Source organism: Hyalella azteca, unplaced genomic scaffold, assembly GCF_000764305.2.
Source record: "Hyalella azteca isolate HAZT.00-mixed unplaced genomic scaffold, Hazt_2.0.2 contig4507, whole genome shotgun sequence".
NCBI classification, from domain to species: Eukaryota; Metazoa; Arthropoda; class Malacostraca; order Amphipoda; family Hyalellidae; genus Hyalella; species Hyalella azteca.
Window position 1 is genome coordinate 15,037 of NW_025934720.1, and position 12,472 is coordinate 27,508.

At 39.9% G+C, this 12,472-nt stretch overlaps 1 protein-coding gene across 1 annotated transcript in view; it reads left to right on the top strand.

Annotated features, from left to right (window-relative positions):
• Positions 1 to 203: 203 nt before the first annotated feature.
• Positions 204 to 12,472, top strand: part of LOC108680088 (mucin-5AC) — a 43,848-nt gene continuing 31,579 nt past the window's right edge. The window contains exon 1 of the mRNA XM_047880040.1: positions 204 to 382. The gene's annotated coding sequence lies outside the window, so the exon portion shown is untranslated. The remainder of the gene's footprint in view (positions 383 to 12,472) is intronic.

Below are 12,472 nucleotides of genomic sequence, written 5' to 3' on the forward strand. Positions count from 1 at the left end.
GCGGAGACTCTACCTCCGCCTTAGTTGTGACGTCATTGTTGTTGATTTTCACCGTCATCTGGCAACGCTTGGCATCCATTCCGAGACTCTGGTTGGCTGGCATTGTTTGAAACTAGCTAATGCCAAGCGCGTAAGAAAACAACCAATCGAATACGCCAGAACTTTGAACGAATCATGGATCCTCTAGACTGCCAAGAATGGACTCGATAGCTTTGGTCTGTTGTCAGTAGGAAGTGGTATTGTGGGTGTATGTTGTGTCAGAGGTGCGGTTATTTTGTGAAATTTGCATTGAATTTAGTGTAAAAGTTGTTATGACATCACCAGCAACAGTTCAGTACATACAGTTCATCTTCAAGTTCGCTACAATTACGAAAACTGACTGGTAAGTTTCAACTTGTACGTTCGTCGGCCATGTATTGTCAAGTCCATCTCTGTGTGATAGGGGAAGGACCTTCATAGCATTCTCCTATTATATGGATGCATCCTGCAAACCTTAAAAAAATTTTAGATTAAGGAAAGTTTATGTCGTTTACTCCATTATGCTAGTTTCTACTTATTTTCAATGAGTATTTGTCCGATGATGTGTGAATTTTTTGGCGTATCTGAGAATTATGTTAAATTTGCTCTGCCTTGGGCTTTTGACTTGGTGTTCCGTTCCGGCATCCCGGCACGACTTGCCGTCTGTCGCCTTATCGCCTAGGCTATACGCTAATACGCTTACCCCCTAGCTCTATGATACTCAATCTTTAGAAAATTTGTAGCAACCGACATCATGTTGAAGTTGATAATTGGTTTAGGTATATACCTCTTAGTATATATACCCATGCTAATATATATACTAAACTAATTCGTATTAGTATATATACACTGATTAATTAATTAGTTTATATAGGCTACATCACTGAAATTTTTTATACCTACTTATTCTCGTTTTCTTTTATGCATTGCTAGTAGCCTATACCTGTGCATTAATTAGGCAAAGGCGGTTATTGTTATCACTTCAATCCATTTCAATTCTGCAGAAACACAATGGTCTAGAAAATAACGAAAGGAAACCACACGTCTTATAGCCTATTAATAATCTACGTACACTTTTTAATCCTTTGTTATTGATATGGCTCAGGATTTTGGCACAGGATTCTATTAGCATCTTACATGCGATTCATATGATATAGGTATGATTATATCCAATAAGGGAATATTGATCCGTTTACCCTAGGATTGCTGGGTTACTTTCACTGTTTCACAATAAAAAAATCAGCCTAGTTCTGAGGGAATACTAGTCTAGTTTCTATTATTATGTGTGCTTATATGATTGATGAATGTCTGTTAGCTATGTACCTACTATCTGTGAGACTGTGCACTGTGGGTCTGTGGCTGCTCATTAATACTCCTTAAGGCTTAAATTCCACCCTGAATTATTGATAGGCCTAGCCTATGCTGCTGTTGGCACTGCAAAAATCAATTTTTTAGGACTGCTGTGAATATGGTTTAATTGAACTTTTTTGTTAACATGCAAGTGTGAACTTTTACTTTTTTGATGCTAGGCTAGGTAGTAGGAAGTTTTTTAGGCAGCATGTATGACCGATTTGGAGGTTGTGACCGGAGGTCACCATGCACCCAATTCCAATAACTATGTCAAGTTCAACTTGGAACCTATCTATCATTGGAATTAAATTTTGATTTTGAACCTTCTTTGCTTTGTCCAGGTGTTACAGAGAAATATAATACCTAAATTCAAGCTAAATTTACACTGGAATGACTGGATTGTCTGATTTTTTTCAATGTAATTATAAAATTCATTTCTTTTTGATTAGGTATATCCGTACATAGTGGCAAACCAGAGCTTTTTTGGAATCAGTTCATTTTTAATTTCCTCAATAACTCAAGATTTATACCAATTTCTTATGTATGATAATGCAGGTATCGAGGATACTTTACTGGTCTACATAAAACATATAGAACTCAAAAATGAACTTGAAAGAGAGTCTAAAAAACTTTCTGCTTTGCCACTATGTATCCGTATATCATATGTTGATCTAATCTAAGCTTAGTCAGTTAGTTGCTGTGGCCTGTGAATTTGGCATGCAATGATTACTGGATGTTTTGTTTATAATTTTTGCTTCTAAGCTGCCTATTTTCTCAAAAGCTGCCATTTGCCAGCCCCCAGTGATGGCCCAGTCCTCCACACCAGGACATAAGGATTGTTCTAGTGCCAACTTGAAACTTCCAAGTGTGCAATGCAGGCTTGCTTCCTGCAGTGGTAGTGGATCCATTTTTTTTTTTTTCACCCTAAGCCTAAAAGTTGTGCTGGTGCATACACATTACACGGCGGTCAGCGGATACATGAAAATTCTGTGATGGGTACATTCCAAGACAGTAATTGTGTGACACTCTGTTGCACAATATGCAAAAAATATCTCACTATTGTTGAAAGTATGACCAAAATTTTGATTAAACAATTCTGCATCTTGGTTTTTCGGGGAATTATATTAAACCTGCCCGGATTGCCCCTACTTATGCATATTTGTATGATGCATGTCTTGTAGAAGCCTTGTAGGCTTGTAGTATAAATATATTATTTTCCTGCCTATGTCCTGCTTGTGCGGAAGTTGTGCCTGCTGCTGCTGCCATAGTGAAAGCCTAAGCTTGGGAACATGCCACCCTTGACTTGATTGCATCCCAAATGGCAAATGACACCAAAATGCTGGCGATTGTGGTATTTGTCGATGATTTTATTCATTTTTTATAGCCCTTGCCTAATTTCAATCATCAAAATTGTAGTATGTAATGTACTTGTCTTGTAATGTACCCTTAATTTTTTTCATTATGCCAAATGTAAAGTTCAACTTGACAAATTAATAAAATATATAACTCAGTACTCACTGCAGTGAGTGACAGAGAGCGCATTTTCTTGTCGACAAAAACTTGAGGTCACAGACAGACAGACAGACGGACGGACATGGCAAGCACAATAGTGCATTTTTTTCCATAAATGAGAAAATGCACTAAAAATGAATAAATAAGTATCAAACTTCAAACTAGTTTGTGTTCCATGGTTGTGATTATTTTATTCCATTAGCAGTAATGGTTTATATACAAGTTCACAATTGTTAGGATTCATGATCTGATTTTAATTTCTGAATTCAATACTATGGTGAAATTTTGGCAGTTCGATTTGTTATTGAAGTTAATTTTGTTTTTGAATTAATTTAGTCTGAGTTTCTAATTATGTTCTAATCAACCAAAAAATTTTCAAGATCAGTGTGCAGAAATTAGCCAAAGTTAAGATGTATCATCATTTAAATTTGTAAAATAAGTTGAACAATTAACTGTGGCACACAATTCTGTTTTCCTGGTTTTAATTTTTTTTGTGTGCCTTATATTCAGAGTATTTGTAAAACATAAATCATTGTAAAATATATGGTTTCATTTAATATGTCAAGGATTCTTTACCAAATGGGCTCAACTAGGTCAATATTTATTATCGTTTAACATATAGTTCCATATTTGAGGATGTTTTTTTTGTGATGTTCGAGAGAGACACAGCTGCATTTATAGACCTGGGGTGTAATTAACTACATTACTCTTTTAGCTCATTCATATATACTGTGTCAATGTTTTATTTGTAAAGCATCCTGTACTGTAAACCACCAAGTTTGAAGTGCATTTGAAACTTGCATCATTTTGACCATTGAAAGAAAATTGTGTAGGCTGTGATTTTTTTACTATATGAGCGTGCATAAGAATTTGAAATACTCGGATGCAATTTAATCCATAATCAGGCTTAAATATGAAAATAACTTATATAATAAGTGATTGGCAACAAAGTTGTCAGTCTGCTTCCGCAAGCCATGTGCCCAAGACGGTTGAAGATAGATTTTAGAAATAACTCAGTTGTTGAGATGTTTCAATATGCAGACATGGCATGCAAGTGGATGGAGTGGCAAGGTAAATGTCACTATACTTGTCAGCTGTTTTGGAAATGCTTCTGTGGTGTTCCTTCTTATACATTGTATATCTTATGCATAAGGATTGATTGATTTCTTCAAAAATTCTATTAGATTGATTGATTATTTAGAAAATTTTATCAAATTGATTTATTTCTTAGAAAATTCTATATTTCTATTGAGATGACAAATATTTTTTTCAATGACATTCCATCCCAATGCATTTTGAAACCTGTCAATTATACTATTGTATAATTTGCTGATTTTTCCATGTATGGCAGAAGGTATAAAAAATTCAAATTTAAATGTCCTGATCTTCCCTAATTTTTAATATGTACTTGGAATTCGTAAATCTAATGTAAGAACTTAGGTTACTCAATTTAGAACCTAATTAGAGGCTATTCAAATTATTAACTCCACAATTTAGCTACTGAAAATCTAACTTCAGCTGTTATTAGAAGATTTTTAAAGCATGTTTTTGCTATAGATCATTGTTGTGCGTAGCTAATGAAGCTTGGGCTTGTCACTTATGCAAATGCTGAAGGAGGACGCTAACGTTAGGGTTAGGGTGGTCCAGGCTCAGCTTTATTATCAGCATAGGGCGTTGCTGCTTCTGGTAGTTATCACATTCGATCCGCGGTTGCTATACAGCGAGCAAGAAACTTATTCAAGACTATATTAACATTCAATTTCATAGCATGCTGTGTTTTATTTTCTCATTAAAATTATGATCTATTTTTTTTTGCTGGGGAATGGAGCAACGTATGATAGCACCGCATGTTTTTCGTAGAATGATCTACATTGCATCTTCTGTCCCACTTGTCGATTCCCTTCAGTATACATTTTTTCCTGATTTTCAGGATCACGAACGTTGATATATTCATTCCTATCAATTAATCTGCAAACACATTACGGAGTGCTGATGTAATAGATTTATTTGGTTTTGAACACATATTTGCAATTGATAAGATGGGAAATTTCAGATGATGGTTGCTGAAGTTTCTTGGTGCGACTGCCGCCTATGCAGTTGGGCAGACTAGGCTTAGCGACTGGAAACTTTAGTCGGGCGCTCTCGCTAACTTGTTTTTTATTGGCATGCCCTAACATAGCAGTGGTACATGGGCAGACCCTGTCGCCTGACTCACGCATCGTGAAGACAACGCACGATCTCATTCGGTCGTCGTCAAACTCTTTGATGTCATTATACTATTATATATTGCTTGCAGACGCTCAAATAAATACGTCAACCCTGTAACGGAATCTATCCCGCATATGAATGTAGGTATAATTATTGACGGCTCTTTAGATTTTGATAGCATTCTTAGTTTATTTGGAATAGTTACAAATTACATTACAATCAACCAGATAAATAATAGAGTGTGGGCTCGAATTCTAAACTTTATTATTGATACGAATAATAAGACTTGATGCTACAACACGTTGAGGACTGCGCGTTATGCTCACAATTTCAAGAGATACTCAATCAGTTAATGTAGTAGGTCGGCAACTGGCCGTTGCTTGTCTCATCAACTGGAAAATATCACGACTTAGTTAACTTGCATGCTGCGAGCTCACGCCTCCCTCTGAAGTGATCGCTTCGTCGTATTCAGCAAGGATACCACTGACGTTCTTGTCTCTCCAGCCTGGCTATCGGCGCATGGGAAAAAATGCAAATGCGCACCTCGATGAGAAAAGCGTTTGCTGATGCTGCTCTTCCGATGCTGGCGTCCGTGTACTGCCGTCTGCCGAGATCGTGCTGCGCATACTTCTTCATAACATCTTCTTCGATTGGGGAAACCGCAGTATTTGTCACCTGTCGAAACACGACATGACTTTCGCTTGACGCGGGACTGACAAGATCAAGCTACCTCATCTATTTTCCTCATCTGATACACCCAAATTCAAAGGCGGCGCTTGCGCGTTCACGTTCCCCCTTGTCAAGTCTCTCTCTTTGTTTCTTCCGTTCTCAGAATTCTGTCCGAACTTCATCCGTACTATGTACTTTATTTCCATAAACATATAATAATTTCGATAAAACGCTGTGCTATTTGGAATATAGAAATATTTTTTCGTCTTCGTTTGGTACAGTTGGGACGGAGTTGAATGCTCCAAGCTTGCATGTGTAGTGTTTGCGGCGGTGCCACATCATCGCGTCGTCCCGTGGGTGTGAGCTGCTGTGCCACGTCTCGCATACGCTGGCCAAGCAAAATTGGCATTTCCCTGTATCAGCATAATGAACTAATGGGAGCGTTCGCACCTCTGACCTGTTGTACTGCTATTAGTGCTATATATAGTTATTTGTTATTGCTTCATTTGAACAAGGATAGCTTACGTTGTGAGCTAAGTCTGTAATAATTGAATGGATTTGGTGTTTGAAATCTTGGATAAAATTTTCACTCCAAACCTAATAATTTTGAAGGGGTCCAGATCATTTGATACGGAAGCTACTGATACTCTGATGAAGCAGCTAAAATGTAAAATTTTAGTAACATATTTATAGTCTATTTTCATGTTCCGTTCGCATGTGAAAACCCTCAGCGCAAGTGCCCGATCATTCCTTATCTGTATATCTTTAGTATATGTTTCGGACTTAGTAGTACTCGATATTCTTGAGATGATCTATTCTCTGTTATATATCGTATAAATAATCCAATTAATATCATAAATACTAATTGAGCATATATCATATATCACATATATTCTTCTTGAATGCATATAATGAATATATATCTGAGTTTATGTTGGAGTAGTATTTCTAGTTGACCTATCACTAATGACGGGCTTGTAGGTGTCACTCCTTGTGACGTGCTTTGATGTGCTGCGCGTTCGTCTCAAGTTTGCGTATTGGCGCACACGCTCTGATATGCCAGCGGACGCGCGGCGATGCCTTGCGGGGTGAAGGAATAGGTAGACGAACAGCGCTCAGGCGGAATGGCAGGCGACTAGCTAGGTGTTGGTGTGGCAGACGTCTGGCTGCTGTGGTTTGGCAGGCGACTAGCTGCAGCGGTGTGGCAGGCGACTGTCTGCAGCTGTGTGGCAGGCGACTGTCTGCAGCGGTGTGGCAGGCGACTGTCTGCAGCGGTGTGGCAGGCGACTGTCTGCAGCGGTGTGGCAGGCGACTGTCTGCAGCGGTGTGGCAGATGACTGGCTGCAGTGGTGTGGCAGGCGACTGACTGCAGCGGTGTGGCAGGCGACTGGCTGCTGCGGTGTGGCAGACGACTGGCTGCAGCGGTGTGGCAGGCGGGAGTGTTTAATGTGTAACGAGGGTGTAAAGCCAACAGCAAGACGCATGTGCGGTGCTTGAGAGGGAAAGATATTAACGGAGAGGATTCTGAATAAGTGAAACGAAAGAACAGGTGTAGAATGAAATGCATTAATTGTAGGTTTGGCCGAGGGAGCTACTGTGGCTGTGATAGAGCAAAAAAAAAAAAAAGATGTGGAGCGCAGTGTGGAGGCTGAGAGAGAAGAGAACGATGTCACGAATTGCTTGGTGATTGGTGAAAGATAAATAAAAACGAAATCGCAGAAACCACGATAAATATATTTAACCTATTATCTGTTTCTGGATGGTAAGATCATTTTGAATAAATTCTATCAAAAACCCTATATTTATTGAGTATAAACTAGCCTTGTAGTAGACCAGTCAAGTATATACTTATATTTTTTATGTATTTTAACCGGATATGCCAGCATCTACAGTGGGGGGAAATAAATATTCGTACACTTGAAAAATCGTATTTTAATGTATGTAAGTACACAAACTTAACAGGAAAAATGATTTAAATTATGTATAGAGACGCATTGTATTCAAAAATACTATCAAAAGAAATTAAATCTCAATGCAACAAAAAACAATGCAACATGTTCACTTTTCGGGTGAAAAAAGTATTCGTACAAAATGCTTTTTGGGAAAAGGTTCTTTGGACGGACGAAACAAAAATTGAGCTTTTCGGTCGAAATTATCGTCACCATGTGTGGTGGAAAGACGGTGAGTTTGGTCTAAGTGAGTGAGTGAGTGAGTGAATGAGTGAGTGAGTGAGTTTGGTGAGTTTGGTGTGTAAAGTTTGGTGGTGGCAACATCATTATCTGGGGCTGCTTCTCCGCAAAAGGTGTTGGTAACATATCACTTATAGATGGTAGGATGAATGCTGCAAACGTAACATATCACTTATAGATGGTAGGATGAATGCTGCAAACTACCAGAGCATCCTGGAAAATAATTTGACGACTTCTGTTGAGAAACTAGAGCTACCTGGTGATTGGATTTTCCAGCATGATAACGATCCTAAGCATACTGCAAGATCCACAAAGAAATGGTTCACTGATAGAAATGTACACGTTATGGAATGGCCAAGCCAGCCGCCGGACTTAAATCCGATTGAAAATTTGTGGCGGTATTTGAAGATTCAAATTAAGAAAAGGTCCCCAACAAACATTGAGAATCTTAAGGAGGTGTGCCAAGAAGAATGGTATAAAATACCAGTCAGCATCTGCAAATCATTGGTCGAGACGTATAGAAATAGACTGGTATCTGTTGAGCTGAATAAAGGGTATTCAACCAAGTATTAAATTAAAATAATGCGGATTTATTTTTTTGTACGAATACTTTTTTCACCCCGAAAAGTGAACATGTTGCATTGTTTTTTGTTGCATTGAAATTTAATTTCTTTTGATAGTATTTTTGAATACTATGCGTCTCTATACATAATTCAAATCACTTTTCCTGTTAAGTTTGTGTTCTTACATACATTAAAATACGATTTTTCAAGTGTACGAATATTTATTTCCCCCCACTGTATATATTCCATCTAACCTTTGTATGTACCTAAATTTTCAACTGTGTTTCGAAAATTTATGAATGGCTAACTACTGCATGGCTGATGGACGCAAAAGTCTGACGCAAATCGGTGAGCTGGCTGTGCGGATAAGCACAGTGGATATAGGAGCTGTGAATTACGTGTTTGAGACCCGCAACAAGCTGTGAAAAGTTTTGCGACGTTCAGAATCGGCGACAGGCCTAATGGCCTAATCTTCCGCGCTGACACCGCCACTAGAGGTCCCCACACCCTCAATCCCAGCCATAGGAGTGAATGACAGGGACTTGCAAGTTCAGCATATGCCAGGCCGTCATCATGTGGTGCGATGTGGCGGGCGTTTAGGTGCTAGTGTGGCAGGCGTTTAGGTGCGAGTGTGGCAGGCGTTTAGGTGCTAGTGTGGCAGGCGTTTAGGTGCTAGTGTGGCAAGCGTTAAGGTGCGAGTGTGGCAGGCGTTTAGGTGCGAGTGTGGCAGGCGTTTAGGTGCTAGTGTGGCAGGCGTTTAGGTGCTATTGTGGCAAGAGTTTAGGTGAGTGTGGCAGGCGTTTAGGTGCGAGTGTGGCAGGCGTTTAGGTGCCAGTGTGGGAGGCGTNCAGGCGTTGCGCTGCTAGTGAGGCAGGCGTTGCGCTGCTAGTGAGGCAGGCGTTGCGCTGCTAGTGAGGCAGGCGTTGCGCTGCTAGTGAGGCAGGCGTTGCGCTGCTAGTGAGGCAGGCGTTGCGCTGCTAGTGAGGCAGGCGTTGCGCTGCTAGTGAGGCAGGCGTTGCGCTGCTAGTGAGGCAGGCGTTGCGCTGCTAGTGAGGCAGGCGTTGCGTTTCTAGTGAGGCAGGCGTTGCGATGCTAGTGAGGCAGGCGTTGCGATGCTAGTGAGGCAGGCGTTGCGCTGCTATAGTGAGGCAGGCGATGCGCTACTAGTGAGGCAGGCGATGCGCTACTAGTGAGGCAGGCGTTGCGCTGCTTGCGAGGCAAGCGTTGCGCTGCTATAGTGAGGCAGGCGTTGCGCTGCTATAGTGAGGCAGGCGTTGCGATGCTAGTGAGGCAGGCGATGCGCTACTAGTGAGGCAGGCGATGCGCTACTAGTGAGGCAGGCGTTGCGCTGCTAGTGAGGCAGGCGTTGCGCTGCTGGTGTGACCGACAACATTCTTGGTTATGTCGTCAGGCATCGGTCCCTTGTAGTTCTATTATTTTACTATAGCCGAATACGTGATTGCGATGTGGATGATTGACCTATAATTTTTCGACACCAAGTATGTTAAGTTTAAATATTGTAAGCTTACTAAACTGACTGATAATTACTAATTGTTACTAATTACTTACTTTCTGCTAATACTTGAAGTAGAGTTCATTTCTAAAGAAGAGTGGATTGTCGCAGATCCGCTCTTCACGTGAGCTCATGAATCAATGCCGGAATTGACGATTCATTGAGATAATTTCTTAACTTTGTATTGTGTAATTGAAAACGGCAGGCCAGCGCTGCACTGTGGTGCTTTCTCGTACAAGTCTTAAGTATTGAAGCGTTAGTGTATAGTTAGTGCGTTAGTGTACTCGTACAAGTCTTACGTATTGAAAAAAACGATAGTGTATGTAGTTGGTGCGTTAGTGTACTCGTACAAGTCTTAAGGATTGAAGCGTTAGTGTATAGTTAGTGCGTTATTGTACTCGTACAAGTCTTACGTATCGAAACGATAGTGTATAGTTGGTGCGTTAGTGTACTCGTACAAGTCTTAAGTATTGAAGCGATAGTGTATAGTTAGTGTACCCGTACTAGCTCAAGTGAAGCGTTAGCACAACGCTCACGTTGCCTCTGCACTGATGTAACTGCGGCCGTGGGGGCCTCGTTCATCACCGAAATGTTGTTGTTGCATCGGTCGTTGGGAGATGCTGGAGGAGGCTGTCGTCCTGCAACCTGGTGCTACACACCAGTGCTTGAAAATCATTCGAGATGCAGCCTCTTTGGAAGATGAGATGTTGTTCGGCAACTTATATATGTATGCTATTATAGGATAGTTATTTTGACAGTTATGAAAGCGATCATTTTGGATTATTCGCGATTTATGAAAATTTATGAACTTTGACGTATAAAAGTTAACGCACGTCGCAATAGCGAGAATGTTTTTATTTCTAAATGAATTCCTTTAGAATCCTAGTATGCTCAATATGCTCTTGCAGTTTTTTTACACAAGTATTTCTTATTATGACTTCATGTTTACACGCTCGTACTTTTGAAATGAAAAGCTACTGAGAAAGAACACATTGAAGCGAAGCACGCACGTTTGGCTTACTTGGGGTTAGAGTAGCGTTACTGGTCTCGAAATATCGTCAAGCTTGGAACGCAGAGCTATCCGAGGTTGACAGTAAGCCTATTTCGTATGATTTGATAAACGGGAACGCGGGGTGAACACTATATACTGCGGCACATCGTACTAGTACATTCAACATTGTTATTATCATATTCAACATTACTATAATTATGATAAATACAATTTTCATCAATTTTTCTAAAATATCAATCATTTTCGCAAACCATCCGAATTACTTCTAAATTTACTTTTTCTTCCTTAGTTTAGTTAACGGTAAACTCACTTCAGCCCTGTCCACCGACGTTTGGGTAAGACCTTAAATAGCTCCCGAAATTGTTCCTCTAATTTGTTATATTTCGTTGTATATTGTACATGCTACCGACATTATCTTGATTTGTATTGTTCAATTAGTTTTATAGTATAGTATTTCATTCATTCTTCCGTGTTCAACTAACGTACACGTTCTAGAGCACACACTTCTACCTCGTTAAATTTCGTTGCTATTCTTTATAGTGGTGCCCAACCACTATTTATAGTTTACCACTGCTCTAGTGTCAATAAATCAGATTAAATGTATGTAATTACTATGATAAAATGCTGTTGTGGAAAACTATTGTGGTGCGTTGGTATTAGTGATACCGGTACGCGGCGACTGTACGGGAACTTCAAGTGGTACTCGATCAGAAAAATGTTTGGTACGACCGTAATGTGATGCAACATGTTTTGCTGAGGTTATTGTTGTGCGAGAAAAATCAGATTATGTACATGCTGCTCACATTTGAAACCAATTTCATATGGCACTGGGGGCCGATAATTAGGTACAGCTCAATGGACAGACAGACTAATTGTCGAGAAAAAAAGTTCCATAATTTTTTGTCCTTGTGAGTTTGGGATTGTAATTATTGTTACTAATTGGGTTGGATTTTTTCTTGTTGTGAAATGTTAAATAGAATCTTTGTACTCAGCCCCTGAATTCATGTACCGTAGGTTAGTTGGAGTTTACAAGTTTCAACTATCAACCTTATCTTCTTCTAGCCGTAATTTCTAAACTGTAACATGGCCACCTTTATCACAAATTTATGACTATTATTGTTTCACTTTTTACGTATTGCTTTGCAGGACATATTTTAGTGCACTGAAGTCAAGATGTTCGAATTACTTCGTATTACGGTTGTTTTCTGAGCCTGCGTTTGATGAACCCATTTCAACGTCCCGTAACTGCCCCAATACCGAGGGCGTTGGAAGGCTGCAAGTTGTGATACGCTAACAAATATATTATATCTTATGGCACTGCACGCGCCGAGGACTAGCTTGATTTTGGTGAGCGACTGTCAGGCGAGTGGCCACCACTCAATCTTCTTCGTCTTTGTTTCTCTTTTTTCCCCCCACTGTCGAATAATGACTTTCTCGA